At 43.8% G+C, this 25,831-nt stretch overlaps 1 long non-coding RNA gene across 3 annotated transcripts; it reads left to right on the plus strand.

Moving 5' to 3' along the window:
- Window positions 1-2,563: 2,563 nt before the first annotated feature.
- On the plus strand, window positions 2,564-18,909 carry LOC309857223. Of its 3 annotated transcripts, XR_014307565.1 has the most exons (4): window positions 9,364-9,410; window positions 13,822-13,899; window positions 17,875-17,951; window positions 18,884-18,909. It is a non-coding gene; the product is annotated as an uncharacterized lncRNA (long non-coding RNA). The 3 variants fall into 3 exon arrangements; XR_014307564.1 differs by lacking the exons at window positions 9,364-9,410; window positions 13,822-13,899; window positions 18,884-18,909 and adding exons at window positions 2,564-2,634; window positions 3,920-4,091 and having other exon boundaries at window positions 17,875-18,130; XR_014307566.1 differs by lacking the exon at window positions 18,884-18,909 and having other exon boundaries at window positions 17,875-18,130.
- The last annotated feature ends 6,922 nt before the right edge of the window (window positions 18,910-25,831 follow it).

Genomic DNA, 25,831 nt, shown 5'->3' on the forward strand with positions numbered 1-25,831 from the left:
TCATCAAATGAAAGGAATCACCAATACCAGAATTTCCAACTCCTGGGTGAGCTCCAAAAGGAGGCCATGTTTGGTTACTCAGGCACACAATTTGGGGGAATTACTATTCATGCCCCAAACTAGAGCAATGTTCCCTTTGGTGAAAACTGCAAAAATAAGAAAGCCTATAAGAAACCTATCTCCAGGGGGCGCCTGGGTGGCTCAGTGGGTTAAGCCGCTGCCTTCGGCTCAGGTCATGAAATCAGGGTCCTGATATGGAGTCCTGCGTCGGGCTCTCTGCTCAGCAGGGAGCCTGCTTTCCTTCCTCTCTCTCTGCCTGCCTCTCTGCCTACTTGTGATCTCTCTCTCTGTCGAATAAATAAATAAAAATCTTAAAAAAAAAAAAAGAAAGAAAAACACATTATGTTTAAAAAAAAAAAAAAAACTTATCTCTAGGGTGCCTGGGTGGCTCAGTGGGTTAAAGCCTCTGCCTTCAGCTCAGGTCATGATCCCAGGGTCCTGGGATTGATCCCACATCGGGCTCTCTGCTCAGCATAATGCCTGCTTTCCTCTCTCTCTCTCTGCCTGCCTCTCTGTCTACCTGTGATCTCTTAAAAAAAAAAAAAAAGAAAGAAACCTATCTCTACTTTTGGCAAAATTTACTGATAATACAATTTTTGTCCGAGATGGAATATGGATCAGTCTCAGCATATTGGTGGCATTTGACAGTTGTCCCATTGCCATAGATTTCTTGTTGGCAGGATGTGGTGGCATCTGTGTTAGTGTTTACACCTTTTGTGCTTGACCCCATAAAGGAGGGCAGGTAAAACAGGTTCTCAAATGTCTTAAAGAAGAAGCTGTTTGGCATTAAGGTTGATCTTCATGCCTTATGGGATTTGTTCTCTTGGCCTGGGTTGGGCAATAGGGCTTCCTGGTTTGGAAGCACCTTATACAGACTATCAACATATTCTTTGTTTTGTTTGTCTTCATAGTGGTCATCGTGCTGGTCCATTGTGTTCTAGCCAGTGTTAGTCTTACAAGCATCTATACAGATGTTCTCTCATCACATGCATGGTCAAGAAGACCTTCCAATACAGTTGCCCATAAAGATGACTAGACCATGTTCAGCAGTGTAGTGTGGGATCTCTGGTCTTGTCTGAATAGGCCAACCTCTCCTAAGTGAGATAAGGACCAAAATGGGGGATAGACACATGGAAGACCCCAAAGAAAGTGCCCTGAATATATATAAAAATAGGACTGTGGCCTGACATGTGTAGCCCAGGAAACCAACCCATTATCTACAGTTTTCATCTTTTAAGACATCAGACCACTATCTGGGGCATCCAGTCCAGAAAGCTAACAAATAACCTCTGTAGCAATTGGCCCCGAAGGACCAGCACATGATTTGTAACAGACTGAGCCTGGTTTTTCTCCATTTTTGCACCTGAGGCCCAGCATATACAATAGCCCTGACAAAGACATGGGATGTCCTGCTGCTAGATTCCTGACTTCAGCTTCCTTATGCCAAGAGGCTTTAATCAGGCATCCCTGAAGACTTTCCTTCTGGCTCTACAATGTTTCTGCACTCTTCTCCTGCTTTTGAATCTCTGCCCAAATGCAGTGATAGTGGCTGACTCCCTTGCTCTAGCAAGTTCTGAATAAATCCCCTTTACTTGTTATCATACGGTTGGTCTTCGTTTTTATGCACATCACTACTGAATAGTGTCAAGAAACCCTGAATGGTCCAGGCAGGGAGCTGGACTGAGTCAGGTGTACTAGGCCCACCCTGCTAGAAGGAAATCCTGTAAAGTCAGGTTCTGGCCCATGTACTCCCCCACACTGCTATTTTCCTGTTTTGGGTGACTCTGGACATGCACAATTTGCCCATCAATTTCCACTCTCGAGATTGCTCCAGCAGGGGTCTGGTTCTAGAGGTTCTTTTGTCTTTGTCTTCAGCTTTGGAAATATGAAGACTGAGGCATGAGACAACTGTGTGGAATTGCTGAGTAATATTCTGGATGTCTGGGGCATGGTGTGGGCAAAATTTTAGATTTGAAGTGGGGCCATGCTAGGTCAGAAAGTTTGGAGCTGATGAGCATAGAGTTTTCCTGAGTGAAAGAGAAAATAGGAAAATATGTCTGGTTTGTGATCCTTGGTTTGTGTCCTGGGGAGGGGGTCTGCAGGTTCTGGGTATAAAGGGGGCCCTCTAAGAGGAGACAGGACATTGTCCCCTGCCCCTATAGGAACTAGTAAGGGAGAAAAGTCTGTAGAACCTGGATCTGGGGAGACTCTTTGGAAGGAAGGAGTAGGGAAGTTGCCCACTCAAGCCAGTGTTCAGACCCCCTGTTCACTCTGAGGCCATAGTCCAGGTTATTTGCACACTTTCTCAGATCAACCTATGAGACACTGAAGGTCACAGGTTTAATTTATTAAGCCACCAAAGCACCAATGCAGATGGCCACTTTCACAGTTTATTCACAGTAACTGCTCCGGCATCCTACAGAGGCCATCTGGCATCCTGCAGAGGCATCCTGTGACAGTTGGTTTGGAATATTCCGTATTCTGAGTCAGTTAGCAGTTGAGCAGACCACTCACTGGTCACTAAGCATAGCCAACTGGTCCCTGGGAAGGCTCCAGCTCCACGTGACACAGCTGGTGATGTGCATGCTGGGGGAGGATGGCCACAGTGGGTCTTCCACCGGCACTCCAGGGGGTTTCCCTTGGGGTTAACTGCCTTGTGTTTTGGGTTATGGATTAACACCTAGAGGTGGGAGGCTGAATTAGCATCTGGTCTTTTCTGTTGGCTCAGGCACCTCCTCCAGCAGGAGCGTCCAAGAAAGAGACTTGGTTCTGGGCGACAGGGCATGATCTCTGGTGCCCTGGGCAGGTCTTGGGTGTTCAGGGATCTCTCTCCCCAGGGAAACAACTCTATTCCTGTCCTGGACCCCATCCTCATCTGTATGGTAACTCCTGGCATGTCAGTTCATCTCTGTGAATTTCAGGGCCTCCCACTGTAGAATAAATGAAACAAGATGAGATTGGGAGGGAGACAAACCATAAGTGACTCTTAATCTCACAAAACAAACTGAGGATTGCTGGGAGGAGGGGGGTTGTGAGAAGGGGGGTGGGGTTATGGACATTGGGGAGGGTATGTGCTATGGTGAGTGCTGTGAAGTGTGAAAACCAGGTGATTAACAGACCTGTACCCCTGGGGATAAAAATATATGTTTATAAAAAAAAAATAAGAATAAGGCTTACAGCCTCTGCCCTGCCCTCACCCACCTCACTAGGGCCCACCTGGGAATTACAGGAGATGGTCACATGTATTGTATTGTCCACGAGCTGTGAAACATCATTCCCATGTAAAAGCTAAGAGGGAGCTTCCTTCCTCCCTGCTGTGGAGCCATCCAAATCCGCTCTCTGGATTCAACCACTACCAAGTGTCTATTTCCTTCTTGCAGTCACTCAGGGATTGAACACTTAGGGCAATTAGGAAACACCAGTCATCTGTTTGTTTGTTTTTGTTTTTTTTTTTTTTTTTTTTTGTAATAAGGCTTTCTTGTATTTAATTATGTTTAGGCTCTTAACATAATAGTAAAAAAGTAGGCCATATTCACATTTGAACATCTCAGAACAGGGAATTACACAGAGTGTTTTTGTCACTTTCTCAGGCACTTGTGACTTCTAAATGGAGTTTGAACCCAGGCCATCAGTCATGGATAGTGCCCTTTGCTGCATTTCTCTAATGCCTTAGTGAAATAAAAGTATTTGATCACAGGATCTGTCTATAGGGTGTTCTAAGCGTATAGCCAACCACAAGAACTCCAGAAGTCCTACTTGGATTCAGGAGGCTCTACTGAGCGGGCAGCAGGTGGATAATGGGATGAAAGGATTGAATTAGGAATAGATGATCACCCATTTCCCTGTGTTCTTCTGCCAGCAAGTTGTCCACAGTTCTCTCTATTGTGATGCATTTCCTGGGATCTTGCTTCAAGGATTAAGAAGAAATGTTCACATAAGGTGAAGAATATCAACTGGTCCTAAGCAGTGATTCAGGAAACTCTACCTCTGGCCACACAACAGAGGGCACCCTATAGATGACCCACTTGAAGGTACTGTGGAAATGGACTCATTAGGTTCATTCAAGAATAATGATTCTATTTTATTCCCTGGCCTATCTTTAAGAGAAAACCATAAAAATGTTAAGCCACATTCTTCTCTTGTGTATGCAAAGATAAATGAGCAAGCCATTCAGTATTGCTGTAGCTCTAGAATACAGGTACTTTTCAAACTCAAGAATGGGTTTCCTTTTAACAGTAAACAACATCTTTAGTTAACATATAGACTTTTAGCTGATTTTTGAACATTGGCTGAAACAGATCTTTGACTGAAAAAGTGTTTTCAGATTTTAAAAAATTAATAGGTATTATTTATAACAGGAGGTTTAGATGAATGTAAGAGTTGAACAGATAATATAGAAAGCTCCCATAACCCATGCCCCCTGATTCATCCATTAAGGACATCTTACATGAATGTGGTCCATTTGTTATAATTTGCAAAACAATATCAATACACTTCTATTAACTAGAAGTCCACGGTTTACATTAAAATTCACTCTTTGTGCTTTGACATTCTGGGGGTTGTGACAAATGTATAGTGTTGTGTATCATCACCATGCCAGGATTCTTTTTTTTTTTTTTTTTTTTTTTTTACTTTGATAGATTTATTACAGACAGAAAAACAAAACCAATATAAAAAAGAGTTGAGTTAAATATTTGGCTATATCTGACGTACTTTTCCTACTAGGTTTCCTACTAGGTTTGTGAAATCAGTGAGAACATAACTGGTGACAAATGATGGCTGGTGATACAATTTATTGTCACAGATACCATGTAACACAGACATCAGTCTAATTCAATAGAAGTTTACCAAATGATTGGTCAAAAATCTATCATGACTCTACCTTCTTCCAAATTTTTGCTACTTATAGAACATTGAAACATTAAAATTTTTGTGAATTTTCACTGGCGTGTTTCTTTTTTTTTAATTTTTTTTATTTTTTATAAACATATATTTTTATCCCCAGGGGTACAGGTCTGTGAATCACCAGGTTTACACTCTTCACAGCACTCACCAAAGCACATACCCTCCCCAATGTCCATAATCCCACCCCCTTCTCCCTCCTACCAGCAACCCTCAGTTTGTTTTGCAAGATTAAGAGTCGCTTTTGGTTTATCTCCCTCCCAATCCCATCTTGTTTCATTGATTCTTCTCCTACCCACTTAAGCCCCCATGTTGCATCACCAGTTCCTCATATCAGGGAGATCATATGATAGTTGTCTTTCTCTGCTTGACTTATTTCACTAAGCATGATACGCTCTAGTTCTATCCATGTTGTCGCAAATGGCAAGATTTCATTTCTTTTGATGGCTGTATAGTATTCCATTGTGTATATATACCACATCTTCTTGATCCATTCATCTGTTGATGGACATCTAGGTTCTTTCCATAGTTTGGCTATTGTGGATATTGCTGCTATAAACCTTCGGGTGCACGTGCCCCTTTGGATCACTACGTTTTTATCTTTAGGGTAAATACCCAATAGTGCAATTGCTGGGTCATAGGGCAGTTCTATTTTCAACATTTTGAGGAACCTCCATGCTGTTTTCCAGAATGGCTTCACCAGCTTGCATTCCCACCAACAGTGTAGGAGGGTTCCCCTTTCTACGCATCCTCGCCAGCATCTGTCATTTCCTGACTTGTTGATTTTAACCATTCTGACTGGGGTGAGGTGATATCTCATTGTGGTTTTGATTTGTATTTCCCTGATGCCGAGTGATATGGAGCACTTCTTCATGTGTCTGTTGGCCATCTGGATGTGTTCTTTGCAGAAATGTCTGTTCATGTCCTCTGCCCATTTCTTGATTGGATTATTTGTTCTTTGGGTGTTGAGTTTGCTAAGTTCTTTATAGATTCTGGACACTAGTCCTTTATCTGATAGGTCGTTTGCAAATATCTTCTCCCATTCTGTCAGTTGTCTTTTGATTTTGTTAACTGTTTCCTTTGCTGTGCAAAAGCTTTTGATCTTGAGGAAATCCCAATAGTTCATTTTTGCCCTTGCTTCCCTTGCCTTTGGCCTTGTTCCTAGGAAGATGTTGCTGCGGCTGAGGTCGAAGAGGTTCCATGCCAGGATTCTACAGAAATCCATACATCAGTGCTCCTGGCAGCACTATTCACATTAGTCAAAAAGTGGAATCAACCCTCAAGTCCCTCAAATGATGAATGGATCAATCACAATGTGTTATATACACACAATAAAGTACTATTCACCTATAAAAAAGAATTTGAAATATGCCCAACATGTATGGACCTTGAAGAAATATTATCCTCTATGAGATCAATCTAGCACAGAAATACCAATATTGTATGATTCCACTAATATAATGTCTTTAGAATAGGCAAACTCATAAAGACAGAGGTTATTAAGAGCCAGAAGCAGTGGGGAAGATGGAGTTATCTCTTCCTGGGTATGGAGGTTATGTTGGATAGGATGAGAGAGTTTTGGGTATAGATAGTAGTGATGAATATACATGTGTAAAGATAATTAAAACCACTGAATTGTATACAGACAAATGATTAAAAGGATGAATGTTATATATTCTTCATCACAGTAAAAAAGTTAAAAATCCAATAGACTAGTGATGAATACAGTAGCTGTGTATAAAAAGCATGGAGGCTGAAAAGGTCTTATAACATTTGAATAAGTGTAATTTTGCTGTGCTTTAAAATGGGTAGGAATCATGGGACTCCATCATTGAAACAACATACATTTTAATGTTTGCCTTTTTTAGATAGACCATTTCACATGGATTAAGTTCCCCTTAGCTAGAAAGACAAAGCCTCTATTTCTCATTTCCTTCCTGCTCCTTCTCTTCGCCTGCCTTCAACCACTGAGGAAGATGCTCCAGCAGCTGCTCAGTCCTTGCTGGTTAACCAACGATATGCATACATTCCTGCCCCATGTCCACACCAAGCAAATCTCCCTGAGTAATAAGTGAGCAGCACTTCCAATGTCCTGACAGCTTCTCTGTGCCCTAGCTCCGTCCAAAGGCCTTTTGGAGAACCTTCTTGGAGACACAAGGGAGAAAGTGGTCCCATCTACCACCAAGGGCAGCAAGCCTGTCTTTGAGATAGAAACCTTGCTTCCTTTCTTTCTTCAAAAGAAAATGAAACAATGTGCGTTATAGATGACATCCACAATTTCCTTGTTGGGCGTGGGGAGAATGTTGAGTCTATTATCAACTTATACCTGATTTCAAAGGACATGTGTTGTCTTAATGTTACAGTTAACTCAGGAAAGGTGTCCAATTAATAGGGGACATTTGTGGTCAATTAAATAAGATCAAGATATACACCGATCTATTTCACAAAATTGGTAATTGGGGATATATTTAAGGGATGTGATCATAACTTGGCAACAAATATTTTACGTTAATCCTTTTTCATGTGCTGATACATGTACCATTTGCTGCCCATCATGACCCCCGGAGCCATACTACGAGCCCCTGGATGGAAACCTGGATAGATTTTTTTTTTAAAGATTTTATTTATTTATTTGACACACACACACACACACACACACACACAGAGCTCACAAGTAGGGAGAGAGGCAGGCAGAGAGAGAGAGGAGGGGAATAAGATTCCCCACCAAGCAGAGAGACCAACGTGGGGCTCGATTCCAGGACCCTGATTATGATCCAGGCCAAGGGCAGAGGCTTAACCCACTGAAATACCCAGGTGCCCCAGATTTTTTTTTTAATTTTTTTATTATATTCATTTAGCCACTGTATAGGAGTACATTATTAGTTTTTGATGTAGTGCTCAATGATCTATTCTTTATATATATATAACACCCAATCTCAGCATATGCCCTCCTCAATACCCATCACCCTGTTACCCCTTCCCCCTACACTTCTCCCCTCTGAAACCCTCAGGTTGGTTCTTGGGGTCCATAGTGTCTCATGGTTCATCTCCCTTTCATCTCCCCTTTCAGATTTCCCTCCCTTCCCCTATGGCACTTCATGCTATTGCTTATGTTCCACAGATGAGTGTAACCATATGATAATTGTCTTTCTCTGCTTGACTCTTCTTTCCTTAACATATTCCCCTCCAGTTCCATCCATGTCAGTGCAAATGGTGGGTTTTCACTGTTTCTGATTTTATATATGGACCACATCTTCTTTGTTTTTTTTTTAATTTTTTAATTAATTTTCAGCATAACAGTATTCAACCAGTTAGAATGGCCAAAATTAGCAAGACAGAAAACAAGTGTTGGAGAGGAAGTGGAGAAAGGGGAACCCTCTTCCACTGTTGGTGGGAATGCAAGTTGGTGCAGCCTCTTTGGAGAACAGTGTGGAGATTCCTCAAGAAATTAAAAATAGAGCTTTGCTATGACCCTGCCATTGCACTACTGGGTATTTACCCCAAAGATATAGATGTCGTGAAAAGAAGGGCCATCTGTACCCCAATGTTTATAGCAGCAATGGCCACAGTTGCCAAACCGTGGAAAGAACCAAGATGCCCTTCAAAGGACAAATGGATAAGAAAGATGTGATCCATATACACTATGGAGTATTATGCCTCCATCAGAAAGGATGAATACCCAACTTTTGTAGCAACATGGGCGGGACTGGAAGAGATTATGCTGAGTGAAATAAGTCAAGCAGAGAGAGTCAATTATCATATGGTTTCACTTATTTGTGGAGCAAAAAAAATAGCATGGAGGACATGGGGAGATGGAGAGGAGAAGGGAGTTGGGGGAAATTGGAAGGGGAGGTGAACCATGAGAGACTATGGACTCTGAAAAACAATCCGACGGTTTTGAATGGGCCTGGGTGGGAGGTCGGGGTACCAGGTGGCGGGTATTAGAGAGGGCAAGGGTTGCATGGAGCACTGGGTGTGGTGCAAAAACAATGAATACTGTTATGCTGAAAATAAATAAAAAATAAATTTAAAAAACATTTTAAAAAAAGAATGGGACCTCTATCTATTCTCAATATGTGTTTCTTTTCCTCTCTTCACCCTAAAGATGGGCTAGTGACTCTATTTGGGGGGCAGGCCACCTCCCCTCATGTCATTTCTTTTCAAAAACAGAGGGATAATGTGTGAGACCAGACTTCAACTTTGGAAAGGAAGTGTTTCCTCTCACGTGAGACCCTTGTCTGTGAAGAGCCACCTGTCTGGACAGCAGGAGTTGGCCGCTGTGCAGCTGCGATGACTCTGAAAGGTCTATGATGACACCATCACCATGGCGACGAGAAATACACCTCTGCTGTCCTTTCCAACGGCCCCTCTTTGAGCTGAGTGAGTCATTGAGACACCTAGAGCTCTCTATATGGGGAACAAGATTGGATTGTGTGGCTGCTGTTGTGGTATGTTCTTACAGATCTCCTGACTGCTGTTTGCTGCTAATCAGATAGTTCACTCTTCCTCCAACTATTCTCTCATCTTTGAAAATTTTCTCTCTCCAACTTGTCATTCAGAGTTATACAAATGTTTTATAGTTTAGTTTTATCCCTTGATTTATATTTTTGGTTATTCTACCAAGCTAGCTGCCTTGACTTTTGTCCTCCATTTTGAAAAATGTACTCCTTCCTTTGATATCCTGCACCTCACCCTTGACAAACTAGGTTTCCCTAGGGGAGAAAACATGGCAACATCTATTTTAATTTACGCCTTTTTAACGTCCAAAATTATACATTCCCATTCCTCCTTTCTGAAAGTGAGAGTGAACCCGGAAAGGTCGATATGGAGGATATTTATGATTGTTTTATCCATGTTTTACAATGTCTTCCTGTACCGTTTATCCCAAAATGGGTATTTCAGGATTTGGGGGACATGTTGGTTTGTTCCTAGAAACAGGCGCCCCAAAGAGATCCAAAGAAGAGAAGAGTCTACATTTCACTTATGACCCCCAAGCAGATGTTTCCCTTTCTCCTTTTGGCTGTTATCCAAAATTACTTTTTCTAGGTGATATGCTGTCTAGGTCATATGCTATCCCCCATCCTTTTCAGTTCCCCAGAAGTAAGTATAGTGAAACTATAAGGACATTTTGTCCTCAGTTACACAATGAATAGCCAGTCTTTCAACATATGGTGAAAGATGGCTAATTAGTTAATGAATTGTGTTAATGAGTGATTGATACCCAAGCACATAGATTGTTAGGAATGCACAAAGAACGATGGGAGGTGGAGACCATGAGTAGAGACAAACTTTACGTGTAAGTGGATAAACATGTACACTTGCCCATAGGATGGTAGCTCGAAAGCAGAAAGAGTCTTCATTAGAGTGGTTTTGATGGGATGTGTTTGTTAGTTCTCTTGACCTTTCCTCCAGATCTCTTTCCAACAGCTAAGCTATGGTTTTCTTCTGTGACAATGGCCTCAGGAACTCATATGTTGTTTGGAGGCACTTATGTTTGTGTGAGGAATACATAATGCAAGGTGGCATTGTTTCACATGCTTTAAAACACTAGACTTTGCAATAGTGACCCTGCCATCCTTTACCCTGGGATTCCTCTCATTTGGCCTGCTGACCATGAGTCAGGCAACTGGAACAATCTAGAGAATAATCATGACTATTTCTGACCAAGGGTCCCAGAGAGTGTATTCAGGGAATCAGCAATTGGTTGTTTTTTCCTTATTGACTTCTTGATACCTCTGATCCATCCAAACGAAATTGTGTTAGGGTCAAACACTTGTATTTAGGCAAAGCAGCTGTGCCACAAAGCAATGGTCTGGGAACTCAAATGCCCAGATGTGACCCAGCTCTGGAAGTTGTGAAATTGTGAGATCTCAGACAAGATCCATACCCTCCAATGAGCCTCCCAGACCATGTGACATGCATTAATTCAGTAATGCTCATCACACACATATTGGATGTTTTGTTTACTCTCCGTATTTCCCAGGTGGAGGAACGTAGGCATAGGGATGAATGTGACCAGGTTCATGGTCTCCTATGTAAAGGAGCCAGGAGGTGAACCTAGGCCTATGGTCCCAGGGTTCATGCTCTAACTACTGAACTGAACTGCACTGACTACTCAGACATGGATTCATTAGTGTCTGTGCATAGAGCTGTAGTCACAGTGTGTACGTCAGGAATTACCTGAGCCAAGGGAAATCCCAAGTGCTGTTTAGCATTATGAGGTCATCTCGGGGGTCACATAGGCCACAGAAGCTCCTGAGCCCCACAAGTACAGACCTTGCCATAGTCCTTACTAGGAAAGGGACATAGAAAGCCTGGTTAGTTCAAAGATATTGAGGGTTTGGAGGCACACTTTAGGACAACCCAGTCAAACTCTGTTTCATTGCTGGGCTACACCTCAGTCCAGTCAGAACTGAGGAGACCCTTTCATCGTATTTGATGGCATTTTCAGTATGAGTAAGACCTAGTAATGCAGAAATCCTGTGAGCCCAGGGACACTCCTGGGACAATAAAATGGACTCAGAGAACCGGTTCATGATTAGCCTTCTCTCCACTGCCCTCATTGCGATTGCCTTGTAGAGCTGAGATAGAGAGTGGTCAGTGTCATGGCATGGTCCCTTTTCAGGGCATGTTACAAATAGAATAAGAATAGGGATCATAAAGGGTGGTTCCTGGCTGACTCAGTCAGGGGAGCATTTGACTCTTGATCTCAGGGTCATGAGTTCAGTCTCCATGTTGGGTGTGGAGCCTACTAAAAAAAAGAAAGAAGAATTGGGGACCTAGTGTAGCATATTGGATAACATTCTCCCCCATAAGCCCTAAAAACATGCTTGAATGCCGTGAATTACACACTTTAGGGACACTGACCAATAAGAACTCAAATGCTCGTAACAGCCTGGTGTCCATCGTCTCTGTTTTGACAGGCTTATCCCTCAGGGTCAGGGAGTGTCCATGCTCCAGTGGGGACCTTGCCTTCTTAAAGAGCTCTCCCATTGTTGGCTAGTAAGTGCAAGCATGGAGAGAGTCCATGCTCAATGAATACATACACCTGGCATCACACAGCAAGACCAGAAGGAAATCAACATAGAACTAAGAGGGTGCTTGGTTTTCAATGATAGGACTTCATTATTTACATATTGTCAACAACTGATGAGATTCCTCACCAAGGACCAAGCAATTTGGTTGCTTCCTAACCAAGCAACAGAATGTCATGCCTAGATTTGAATCTAGTCTCAATGAAAGGTCACTGATTCTCAGGCTCCAACGAGTATAGAGCAGAGGAGAGATAAATGCAAACAGGTCTGGGTGATCCTCATGGAGTGTCATGAGAGGGGGAGCTTCGCGGGGCTCGGGTTTAGAAGGGTCCCTCCCTATGGGTCCTTTGTATATTCCCGGTTTTTGAAAGAAGATTTTATTTGAGGGGGAGAGAGAGAGAACGGTCATTGGTTATGAGGAAAGTGGGGAGGAGAAGAGGGACAAGTAGGCACCAAGCTGAGTGCAGAAGCAGGGGATGGGCTCGATCCCTGGACTCCAAGATCACGACATGACCCGACGTGAGACACTTAACCCACTGAGCCACACAGGTGCCCCAGAGGGTTCCCCTGAAAGGAGGTGGGACATGGTCCCCTGCCACTTCAGGGTGTAGAGAAGAATGAGGAGTCTATAGAGACTGGGCCTGGGGGAGGGAGGAAGGAACAGGGAAGGTGCCCACTGAGAGCCTGTGCAGCCCCTGTTCACTCTGTGCCAGCCAGCCCTTCGTCCAGGCTGTTTGGAGACTTACTCAAATCAATAACCAAGGAGACACTGAAGGTCCCTGTCTTGATTTTTTCAACCACCAAAGCACTAAGCCAGGTTGCCATTTTACCAGTTAACTGGCAGGAATGGCTCAGGGATGCTGAGTCCTTAGAAGGGAAGCAGATTCTTAGTAGAGCCATCATGGGACAGTTGGTTTGGAATGTCCTGGCTTCTGCATGAGCTTGGGATCCCAGCAGACCACTGGTCCCTGAGGGTGGTCCACTGGTCCCAGGGAAGGCTCCACATGAGAGAGCTAAGAGTATGAATGCTGTGGGTGGATGGCCCTTGGATTCCACTGGCTCTTCAGAGGGGTTTCTCACGGGGCCATCTGCATTGTGTTCCAGGTTGGGGATTGAAACTCAGTGGTGGGGGGCTGAGTTAGGATTTGGACTGTTCTGTTGGCTCAGGCACCTCCTCCAGGGCATCAAGTGTCTCCCACACTCCCACTTGGGGCAGGAGGATTTGAGAATGGGACTAAACTGAGGAAGCCCTGGTTCAGGACTGCAGGGCATGATCTCAGGTGCCCTGGGCAGATCTCAAGTATTGAGGGATCTCTCTCCCCAAGGATTCGACTCCATTCCTGTCCCAGATTTCCCACTCCTCAGTATAGTCACTCTTGGCAAGTCACCAATCCCTCACTCTCAATGACAGTGTCCTTCTGTCTTTCTCTATAGTCTCATACAGTGTCTGCTAGAGCTTTCCCCCATCTTTTCCTGTGGTAGTAAAGGACACTTAAGCTACACTTAACCTACATTCCAACATTTTACTGATTTTCAAGCCTGGAATACAGGGTTCTTAATCCCAGGCCCCATGTTGCAAGGTCCATTTCCAGACTCATTTCTTCTGTACCTTTGAAACTTTGTTCTATCATCAATATCCCCTTATTTGCTGCTCCTCCAAGCCCCTATTCTATTCTCTGCTTCTACGTATTGGACTATTGGAGGTGCCCCATATAAGTGACATGATGCCATATTTGTCTCACTGGGTCTGGCTTATTTCACTTAAGATGATGTCCTCCAGGGCCATCCAGGTTGTCACAAATGTTGACATTTCCTTCCTTTGCAGGTGAGAAATTCACCCAGCTATGGGCCCGAAGATGGAAACATCATATAAAAATACAACCCACTGATGGATCCCATGAAGGTACCATGGGAATTTATTCATGAATCGGATTCAAGAATAATTACTGTAGGAGCACCTATGTGATGTCCAAATCTTGATTTTGGCTCAGGTTATGATGCCAGGGACCGGAGCTCGGCCCCATGTGTGGCTCCATGGTGGGTATGGAGCTGTTTAAGCTTCTCTCTCCAATTCCCATGCCCTTCCCCTGCTCACACTCTCTCTTTGTTGCTAGAAAAAAAAAAAAAAAAAAGAAAGAAAGAAAAGAAAAAAAGAAGCTGTATCATTATACTAGCCTGTGAGTGTCCCATACTTCAGACAAAGATACCAAGCCATATTATTTTTGTGAACATTGAATTTCAGCTGGTCACTCATGAGTTTATAACCACAAGAATAAAGCTGCATTTGCACCTCGAGTTTGGTAACGTTAAATGGTAGGTATAGTGAAGCTAACATTTGGACATGAGTGTGTTGTTAAACACTAGCCAAAGAGATCTCTTCTTAATTTTTAATCAATAGACCTTAATACTTAGAGTAGGTTTAGAGTATCCTAACAAGTGAAGAGATAATCAAAAAAAGTTCCCTTATCCCCCTTATCCCATAGTGCACCTTTTCCACAAGTATCAAAACCTTCATCATTGTGGAACATTCGTCACAAATAACAAACCAGCCTAGAGATATTATTCACTGAATTCCACCATTGCTATTAAGGCCTGCTCTGTGTTGAGCAGTAGTATGGGTTTTGACAAATGGGCAAAGTCCTGTATCCACCATTTATAGGGTAGGTTCACTGCCATAAAAATCCTGTGTTTCACCTAGTAATACCTTTGCACTTTCTCTAGGAATCAGAGCAACCGCTGATGGTTTGTCATCGCTCTAGATTTCCTTTTTCCAGAATATGATAGAGTTGGAACTGTAAGCCATGTTGCTTTTCCACACTGACAGCTTTCTCCTCTATCTATACAGTTACCATTCATTGATATCTTTCTGTGACTTGACACCTGAATTATTTTTCTTTTCTTTTATTATTTTAGTTAGAGAAAGAGGGAAAGTGTGGGGGAGAGGAGGAGGAAGAAGGAGAGAGAAACTTCAGCAGGCTCCTCCTCAGCATGGAGCTTACCTGACACGGGGTTGAAATTCCTGACCCCGAGATTCTGACCTGAGCCAAAATCAAGTGTTGGGTGTTTAACTGAGAGAGCCGACTACATGCCCTGAAGTTCAGCTCTGTTTTTTACAGAATCCTATTTCATTGTATGGGGATATTGTTGGTTGTTTACCCATTCACCCTGTGAAGGACAACTTAGTTGCCTCGAGTTGTGGTGTTCCTAAAGAAAGCTGATAGAAGCACTCCTGGGCCGGTTTTCATAGGAACATAATTTTTCAGCTCAACTAGATAAATACCTAAGAGTGTGATGGCTGGATTAGACACAGCAAGGCTCTTATGCTTTGTTAGATTTGATAGAATTCACCAGTCCAGCCACCTGGGGCCGGCACCTCCTTTCTGGGAAACGTATGAACTGTGGATTCACTGTCTTTGATATATGCCAATTCAGACAATCTATTTCCTTTGCGTGGGTCTTGAGAGTTTCTGTTTTGGAAGGAATTGGCCTTTTTGCTTAAGCCATCCTAGGATTTTTCCATGTATTACTTTACTTTTTAAAATTTGATTTGATTTTTTTTTTCAGTGTTCCAAGTGTTCATTGTTTATGCACCATACCCAGTGGTCCAGGCAATACTGCCCTCTTTAATACCCACCACCAGGCTCACCCATCCCCCTCACTTCTAAAACCCTGTTTGTATCTCAGAGTCCACAGTGTCTCATGGTTCATCTACCCCTCTGATTTTCCCCAATTCACTTTTCCTTTCCTTTTCCTAATGTCCTCCAAGTTATTCCTTATGCTCCACAAGTAAGGGAAACCATACGATAATTCACACTGCTTGACTTATTTCTCTCAGCATAATCTCCTCCAGTCCTGTCCATGTTGATACAAAAGTTGGGTATTCATCCTATTTAAAACAATTTTTATTTATTTATTTAAATTTCTTTTAACTGTTCCAGAATTCATTGTTTATGCACCACACAAGTGCTCCATGAAATACGTGCCTTTCATAATACCTACTACCAGGCTCACCCTGCCTCCCAACACAGCCCCTCCAAAACCCTCAGATTGCTTTTCAGAGACCATAGTCTCTCATGGTTCATCTCGGCTTGACTTGTTTCTCTCAGCAAAATCTGCTCCAGTCCTGTCCATGTGGATACAAAAGTTGGGTATTCATCTTTTCTGATGGAGGCATAATATTCCATTGTATATATGAACCATATCTCCTTTATCCATTCGTCTGTTGAAGAACGTCTTGGCTATTTCCACAGTTGAGCAACTGTGGCCATTGCTGCTATGAACGTCGGGGTACAGATGGCCCTTCTTTTCCCTACATCTCTATCTTTGGGAGTAAATACCCAATATTACTTTTGAATCCTTTCAACCTCCATACGATCTGTAGTGACGATGACTCTTGTGTCCCATGTTAATGTACGTCCTCTCTTATTCTTTCATTTTTCATCAGGCTACAGCTTTATCCATTTCACTGATATTTACAAGGAATGAGCTTGTGTCTTAGTTTAATGGATTAGGTCTGAGTATTTCCCATGTTCCATTTCAATGGTATCTGCAATAATATTATTTTTTTCTCTTGCTCGCTTTCTATGATACTACACTCTTGCCTTGTTTTCTAAGCAAGCCTAGGCATGTTACATCTCTCTGATTTTCTGACACACGACTTTCAGTCCTATCAGTTCCCCCAAGCCCTGCCTTTCCATAAATGTTGGTCAAGGTACATTTGCATCTCATTTGGTGAAAAATATTTTAAAGGTTCTCTTGAAATTTCTTCATTGACCACTGGGTTATTCAGAAGTGTATTTTTAAATCACAGCTCCTTGGGGATTCTCCCAAGATTTCTTCCTGTTGTTGATCTCTAGTTGAATTTCATAGAGGTCTGAGAGCGGCTGTTGTATTGAGTCTACTCTTTGATTGTGTTGGGATGTGTTTTCCGGCTGAGAATGTGGTCTCCTGCTGAATGTTCCATGGGAGGTTGAGAAAATGGTGTGTTCTGCGAGAGAGTGTCTGCTCCAGGAAAGCTCGATCCCCTGTTTTCCCTTTTTTGTCTCCTGAGGGCCATGGTTTCCCTGTGTCCTCTGTTTTCCTATGGATCCCAGAAGAGCGTGTTGATTTTTCAGTGTCTTCAGGCTCTCTCTTGTCCTTAGGAAGAAGAGGTGATCTCCATGGAAGTGTCTCTTTTTGTCTTCATGTACCTTCAAACTCCCTTCTCGTGGCCCGAGTCTTGACTTCAATACATCTGGGCACATGCTGTTTTTATTCATAGAACTAGTTTTCCAAAACAGCTGAGAAGAACGTGTCTAGATACAAGCTTTTGTACTAAAACACACATTTTCTTTTACATTACGTCTTTGATGACATCTGGCTAATTTAATTAATCTGCCTAAATTATAGGTATAGAGAAATACCAGCAGCATGCCTTCACTCAGCATTTGCCCACCCCAGAGGTATAGACTGGTGAAAATAGAAACAAGATATATTTCAATATATACCCATTGATTATCCAGCCTTACACACAATGGCAGGCAAAGAAATCTACTGATAGAGATTGATAGAAAAGCAATGACCTTACATATCTAACCCACATTCATATCAAGCAATACTCTCCGAGCTATTCATTTTTTTAAGATTTTATTTCTCAGAGAGAGAGAGAGTGAGAGAGAGAGAGAAAGCACAGTCAGGTGGGAAGGGCAGAGGGAGAGAGAAAGAGCAGGTCCTCCCTGAGGAGGGGCCCCCCACGTGGGACTGGATCATAGCATCCTGAGAGCATGACTTGACGGGAAGACCAGTGCTGAAAGGACTGAGTTTCCAGGCGCCCCTCCTCGAATTAATCTTGAACAGCACCACCAATGTGCTGATGGGTACATTCTTGATGTCCTTCCAGATGTGTCTGAGAAAATCTCAGTCTGTGAGACGCTTTGCCATAAGCCCAAAGAAGAAGAGGACCAGAGTGTTGCCAAGGTGAGGTTGCCTCTCTTTTTCCCCAAGGAGCAAGCATTGCTTTCTTGGTTTCTTTCATCAAATTCAGATGACAATCAAATTATACACTATATGTTGGTGAATTGGACATAATAAAAAAATTCATTTTCCTAATGTAAATTTTTTGTACATGGAAGTAAAATGGTTTTTTAAAGATTTTATAACTTTATTTGACAGACAGTGATCACAGTAGGCAGAGAGGCAGGCAGAGGGAGAGGTGGAAGCAAGCTCCCCGCTGAGCATAGAGCCCGATGCTGGGCTCAATCCCAGGACTCTGTAATCATGTCCAGAGCCAAGGCAGAGGCTTTAACCCACTGAGCCACACAGGCACCCCTAAAGTGAATTTCAAACTGTATGTGTGTGTGTATGTATGTGTATATATAATTTTATATACATATATATGTATAAACGTGTATATATATATGTATATGCTTATATATATATACATACATATAAATATATGTGTGTTTATATAAGTATACATATCCATATATATACACATACGTGTGTATACACACACATACACATTTGAGAGGACATATGTATAATTTCCCTTTTGCGGAGAGTCCTGAGTGGTTGTTTCCTGCCCACCATCGTCTGATTCAAGAGGTTATTTACCACTGGCAACAGCAAATCTTGTTAGAATTGCTGTGGTATGATCCTTTCCATCCACAAGAGTTTCTCTTGCTTGGATGAAGAATTTTGTAGTTGCCATCCTGAGTGGACTGGGTAGACACATCTCCCAGGAAAAATAACTTCATACAGGCATCCAGGTCCCACTCTTGGGGCCTTGGATTCAATCACTGTGTTCCATCTGGTTTCCTAAAGTCATTCAGAGAACTAAAGATCAGTACAGGCAGACAAGTATACAGCACGGCCAGAGACTCATGGTGTCCTCTTTTCTGTGCCTGCAGCCTCAGGAAACATCAACAGAGGGAGGCGGTACGTATTCTGGACTCAGTCTCTTCCTGGGGAAAAACTCTAGCTGGTAAGGCAGGTGGGGCCCCCTTGCAATCTTCAGTCTGGAGAGCCTCCCTGATTGGGGGTTCTTGGTAGGACTCTTGGTGGTTTGGGGACAGGCATATTTCCCAGGTGACAAAGTATGCTCTTTTGTCTGCAAGACTAGGAAGCCAGTGGGTTCTGTGTGTGTGCTGTGAGTTTGTGTGCATGAGGTTTTTGGTTGAGGTGTCTTTTGTGGCTCTATGTAGTGTGATTGTGAGTGGGTGATTTTTTGTGGGAAACATGGAGAGACAGAGGCGGAAAGATACAGACAGAAAGACAGAGAGGGAGAGATGAATAGAGCAAGAGAGAGCGTGTATATTTCTGCAGGAGATAGATTCTACCACCACTGCCACTGGCCAAAGTCAACATTCTCAGAGAAAAGAATAAACCTCATCTAGGGCACACGTTCTAGCCGTGGGAGACCCCAAAGGGGCAGTTCAGCCCCTGCCAGCCAACCACATGACCCCACATGATCTAACCCACATTCATATCAAGCAATACTCTCCGAGCTATTCATTTTTTTAAGATTTTATTTCTCAGAGAGAGAGAGTGAGAGAGAGAGAGAGAAAGCACAGTCAGGTGGGAAGGGCAGAGGGAGAGAGAAAGAGCAGGTCCTCCCTGAGGAGGGGCCCCCCACATGGGACTGGATCATAGCATCCTGAGAGCATGACTTGACGGGAAGACCAGTGCTGAAAGAACTGAGTTTCCAGGCGCCCCTCCTCGAATTAATCTTGAACAGCACCACCAATGTGCTGATGGGTACATTCTTGATGTCCTTCCAGATGTGTCTGAGAAAATCTCAGTCTGTGAGACGCTTTGCCATAAGCCCAAAGAAGAAGAGGACCAGAGTGTTGCCAAGGTGAGGTTGCCTCTCTTTTTCCCCAAGGAGCAAGCATTGCTTTCTTGGTTTCTTTCATCAAATTCAGATGACAATCAAATTATACACTATATGTTGGTGAATTGGACATAATAAAAAAATTCATTTTCCTAATGTAAATTTTTTGTACATGGAAGTAAAATGGTTTTTTAAAGATTTTATAACTTTATTTGACAGACAGAGATCACAGTAGGCAGAGAGGCAGGCAGAGGGAGAGGTGGAAGCAGGCTCCCCGCTGAGCATAGAGCCCAATGCTGGGCTCAATCCCAGGACCCTGTAATCATGTCCAGAGCCAAGGCAGAGGCTTTAACCCACTGAGCCACACAGGCACCCCTAAAGTGAATTTCAAACTGTATGTGTGTGTGTATGTATGTGTATATATAATTTTATATACATATATATGTATAAACGTGTATATATATATGTATATGCTTATATATATATACATACATATAAATATATGTGTGTTTATATAAGTATATATATCCATATATATACACATACGTGTGTATACACACACATACACATTTGAGAGGACATATGTATAATTTCCCTTTTGCGGAGAGTCCTGAGTGGTTGTTTCCTGCCCACCATCGTCTGATTCAAGAGGTTATTTACCACTGGCAACAGCAAATCTTGTTAGAATTGCTGTGGTATGATCCTTTCCATCCACAAGAGTTTCTCTTGCTTGGATGAAGAATTTTGTAGTTGCCATCCTGAGTGGACTGGGTAGACACATCTCCCAGGAAAAATAACTTCATACAGGCATCCAGGTCCCACTCTTGGGGCCTTGGATTCAATCACTGTGTTCCATCTGGTTTCCTAAAGTCATTCAGAGAACTAAAGATCAGTACAGGCAGACAAGTATACAGCACGGCCAGAGACTCATGGTGTCCTCTTTTCTGTGCCTGCAGCCTCAGGAAACATCAACAGAGGGAGGCGGTACGTATTCTGGACTCAGTCTCTTCCTGGGGAAAAACTCTAGCTGGTAAGGCAGGTGGGGCCCCCTTGCAATCTTCAGTCTGGAGAGCCTCCCTGATTGGGGGTTCTTGGTAGGACTCTTGGTGGTTTGGGGACAGGCATATTTCCCAGGTGACAAAGTATGCTCTTTTGTCTGCAAGACTAGGAAGCCAGTGGGTTCAGTGTGTGTGCTGTGAGTTTGTGTGCATGAGGTTTTTGGTTGAGGTGTCTTTTGTGGCTCTATGTAGTGTGATTGTGAGTGGGTGATTTTTTGTGGGAAACATGGAGAGACAGAGGCGGAAAGATACAGACAGAAAGACAGAGAGGGAGAGATGAATAGAGCAAGAGAGAGCGTGTATATTTCTGCAGGAGATAGATTCTACCACCACTGCCACTGGCCAAAGTCAACATTCTCAGAGAAAAGAATAAACCTCATCTAGGGCACACGTTCTAGCCGTGGGAGACCCCAAAGGGGCAGTTCAGCGCCTGCCAGCCAACCACATGACCCCACATGATCTAACCCACATTCATATCAAGCAATACTCTCCGAGCTATTCATTTTTCTTTTAAGATTTTATTTATCTGAGAGACAGAGAGAGAGAGAGAGAGAGCCCACAGTCAAGTGGGAGCAGCGGAAGGAGAGAGAGAAGACGACCCTCGCTGAGCAGGGTGGCCCCCATGTGGGACTAGATCTCACAACCCTAAGATCATAATTCAGATGAGCAAAAGGCTGATGCTGAAAGGATTGAGCCCTCCGGGTGCCCCTCCCCGAATTATACTTGAGCAGCACCACCAATGTGCTGACAGGTACATTCTTGATGTCCGTCTAGATGTGGACATCCGCTTGGTCTGGGCGTGGCCTCGCCAGAACATTGAAGTGCAGAAACACCAGCATATTGCCAAGGTGAGCATGCCTGTCTTTACCCAAGGAACAAGCATTGTTTTCTTGGTTTCTTTCAGCAAATTCAGGTGAAAATCAGATAATATATGTTGATGAATTGAACATAATAATAAAAAATTCATTTTCCTACTATAAATTGCTTGTATATGGAAATAAAGTGATTTTTCAAATGTATATGTGTCTGAATGTGTGTGCATGTGTAATTGCATAAATGTGTAATTACACATACACACACATTTGAGAAGACATATGTATAATTTCCCTTTTGGGGAGAGTGCTGAGTGGTTTTCTCTTGCCAACCATCATCTGATTCGAGAGGACATTCACCAATGGCAACAGCAAACCTGGTTAGAATTGCGCTGGTGTACAAAAGATAAAAGAAAGAAAAATGGTGTAACATTATCATTATTTAGAAAAGGTATTGATACTATTTGTTCCAAATTATAGAAATATTATAGTATAACCTCACTTTCTTTTTTTTTAAGATTTTATTTATTTATTTGACAGAGAGAAATCACAAGTAGGCAGAGAGGCAGGCAGAGAGAGAGAGAGGCAGAAGCAGGCTCCCTGCTGAGCAGAGAGCCCGATGGGGGACTCGATCCCAGGACCCTGAGATCATGACCTGAGCCGAAGGCAGTGGCTTAACCACTGAGCCACCCAGGTGCCCTCACTTTCTTAAAGCTAAAGAAAGTAATTTCTTATTTAGCTTTTAAATTTGGTCAACTTTTATGAGGTACCTATACAGGATACATAAAGCAGGGATCCCAAATGTCCTTGCTGAAAAGAACTTTCTATAGTTAGTAGATCATGCTTTCATTTTAGACCCACATTAGTCTACACTAGACTTTTCGAGCTTTAATATTACATTAGTTAAAATGATTTGGGGTTCTGTGAACAAACGCATTTGCTAAACACTAAGTATGTTCCTAATATGTATAGACAAATAAAGGTTGGTTGAACTTCACGAATGATACTTAAAAAAAAAAAAAAAAAAGAATTGTGGTGGTGGCATTCATTCCCTCAGCAACAGTTTCCCTTGCTTGGATGAAGAATTGGTAGGCACCATCCTGAGTGAACTGGGCACACACATCCCCTAGGACAAACAATTTCCTTCAAGTGTCCTGTTTGCTTTCCGTGGGGGCCAAACACTGGGTTCCCTCTGATTTCCTGATATCACTGAGAGAACTAAAGATCATGAAGTCAGACAGTATACAACATGACCTGAGCCTCATGGTGCTCTCTTTTCTATACCTGCAGGTGCCGCGCAGACTGAGCCAAAGAGGTGTGTATTCTGGAATCAGTCTCTTGCTGTCTGTAGTCAGGGGCACCATCAGATCCTGGGTTCCCACTGGAATGGGGATCAGAGGTGTGGTGAAACAATGGGTTTTCTATGTGCATACCCATGGTCATGTCTTTGTAATTCAGGTAGTGATTTTGTGTATGTGGAGGTGGGCTGTGTCTCAGTGTGAAATAATGAGGTGTGATTCTGAATGGGCATGTGGTTTTGTGTGTGTGTGTGTGTGTGTGTGTAACCAGGATTTATGTCTCCCTAAATAGCACAGTTGCTGGTGTGAACTTATCATTTAGGAAAAGACAAAGAAAATCCCGCCCCTTGCCTCATGGGTGTGTTGTGTGTCAGAACTTACGGCATTGTATGACTTAAAAATGTGTGCAGTCTATCGTATGCCAAATACATCTGGTTTCATCTGACAAAATCCCAACACCATGGAGGAAAGTGTTCCCAGGGTCCTGAGAGGATAATAACATTATCAGAATTCCCTTGAGTCTGTCAGGAATGACTTCAGTTCATGATGGGTCTCACCTCTGAGCAGACAGCGGGAGCGATCATGACTAAAGAAAAGGAGCCACAGCATATTCAGTTGGTGTCAGGGAAAAGGGAGGCTGGAGAGGGTGCTGAATGACAGCGAGGATGTAGTGCCTGTGTTTGGGGAGCCTAGCACCGAGATGAGGCCCTTCAACCTCAGATCTCATGATATTTTTCCCATCTCAATTTCTAGGGAAAGACCCTACATTTCTACACTGAGTGGCATTAGTAATAGCTATTTGCCTTGTTCTTGATCTTCCCTGAACGGGGCTCTCACCAAACCCAATCCCAGAGGCCATGTTCCATCAGACTCTTCAGATTAAAGGGATATTTCATCTACGACCCCTCCTCTGTTCCCACAACTTTTTGATGAAAGGAGCCTGAGAAAGAATCCTCTTCCTCGTAGGGGGAGAGCTGAGGCAGGTGGTCCCAAGGGCAGATGGTTGCCACACCCTGTTCTGAAGGGAATCTGAGAAGTGGGAGCCTGTAGGTTCTAGAAACCTTTGTCTCTAGACCATAGTCTCACGATAGTGTTGAAGGGAATGCCTGCTGGGCACAACCCAATACAGAAGTGAGAGCAGCAGCTAGGCTCTAAGGAGTCCTGACTCCATCAGATCCTTCTGCTTTGACGGGTGAGGGCATGATCCAGGGGCTTGGACTAGATCTTCAGAGGGAAGATGTAGAGGGGATGGGGGGGGCAGGCAGAGGGACAGCTCAAAGGACAGCCAGGCCATGTGAGAGAGGGAGTGCATGCCAAGATTGCAAGGATAGGTGAATCAGGTGAAGCCTGGGCCCAGCCTGGCCCATGCTGAGGACGCCATTCGGGCTCTTCCTGCACAGGGACGAGGCAGGTCACACTGTCACGGCTGGTGTGAGCACTGCATGGACGTCTTCCTAAATCCCCAGGGAAGGGGCTTGCTTCTCGTTCCATCCTCTTCTCCGGCCACCTGTGCGACAAACCAGGCTCTTTCCATCATGGAAATTAGGGAGAGTCAGAGAATGCCGTCAGGTCTTCTGTTCCCCTACCCGAGACACATCAGTGTGGATGGAACAGGACCAGGCCAGACACACGGAGGCTCCCAGCCTGAACCACCCAGGGCTAGGAGGGGCGAGTTTTTACTTTTCACCTGCTTCTGGAAGTCACTTGGTAACCAGTCCTTGTCTACACGCAGTTGGCCAAGGGTTATCTGGCCTGCAGACATATTTATGCTGAAGAGATCTCACACCATGTGGCTATGGCAGCTGTAGAACATTCTAGGTGTTCATGAGGTGAGAGGGGCACAGACTCCAGGCATGGTGAACTTAGCAAAGTCATGGGAGCTGATCCCATGATTGGGGTGCTTCTTGCTCCTCCCTTTTATGGCCCAGAGGACATCAGTTTGATGGTTTCTCTGAAATGATCTGAGAGTTCGCACACCCAAACTCTGTGTCCTTCTACTCAGGGGGACAGGAGACCTGCACCTGGTAGCCACTGCAAGGGCACCAATTGCATCTCTCTCATTCCTTCTCACCCAGATGGTTTGCTCTCAGCAGCCTCTCTTGATACAGCCTGGATTAGGGTCTACTTCAGGGGCAGAAACGTCCCTCTTCACCTTGTCTGGGCCTCTGTGGCCCCACAAAATGCTAAGTGCCTGCCGAGGCTCTTGTATGGACCAGGAAGAGAAAGATGGGCTCCTGGGGACTGTGAACTGTCCCTGCCCCTAGCGAGACATGTCTGCTCATGTGTGAGTTAATTCAAGGAAACAAAGCTAAACAGTCCCATTTTCATCACATCAGCTAAATTACAGGTGCCCCGTAATGCATGTTTACAACACAGAACATTTTCATTTTCACAGACAGCTCCCCTGGGCACCTGTTCTGAGCTTGGCAGAGGGGCTGCTCACAGACCCCATCTAACCCACACTGTTTCCACCAAGTTGGGAACACAGGTTGATCCGTGCACGGGTGAGAGCTATCTTGATCCCATGGAGACAGGGAAGTGCCATGTGAAGTGGCATCGTTCCTTTTGCTGAGCGTTAGCAGCTGTGCTCAAGGTCTTGTTGAAGGGCTCTGACTCAGGGAGCCCAGGGCAGGTCTGAGGACCTGGTGGAAGAGTAGGTGTTGCCAGGCGAGCCAGCCTGGCCTCCACTGGAGCCTCAGGCGCAAGGGAACCCCTCTCTCTAACAACCCGCTGCTCATGCTTGTGTCTCTATAGAATGGAGCCTGGAGATGATAGTAGAAGTCAGCTCAGAGGAAGAAGACCCTCCAGGTAGGGAAGTACACTCAGGTAGGAACCAAGGGGAGAGGGTTCCTGGGAA

The sequence above is a fragment of the Mustela nivalis genome (genome assembly GCF_964662115.1).
Source record: "Mustela nivalis genome assembly, contig: HAP1_SCAFFOLD_504, whole genome shotgun sequence".
Classification (NCBI taxonomy): domain Eukaryota; kingdom Metazoa; phylum Chordata; class Mammalia; order Carnivora; family Mustelidae; genus Mustela; species Mustela nivalis.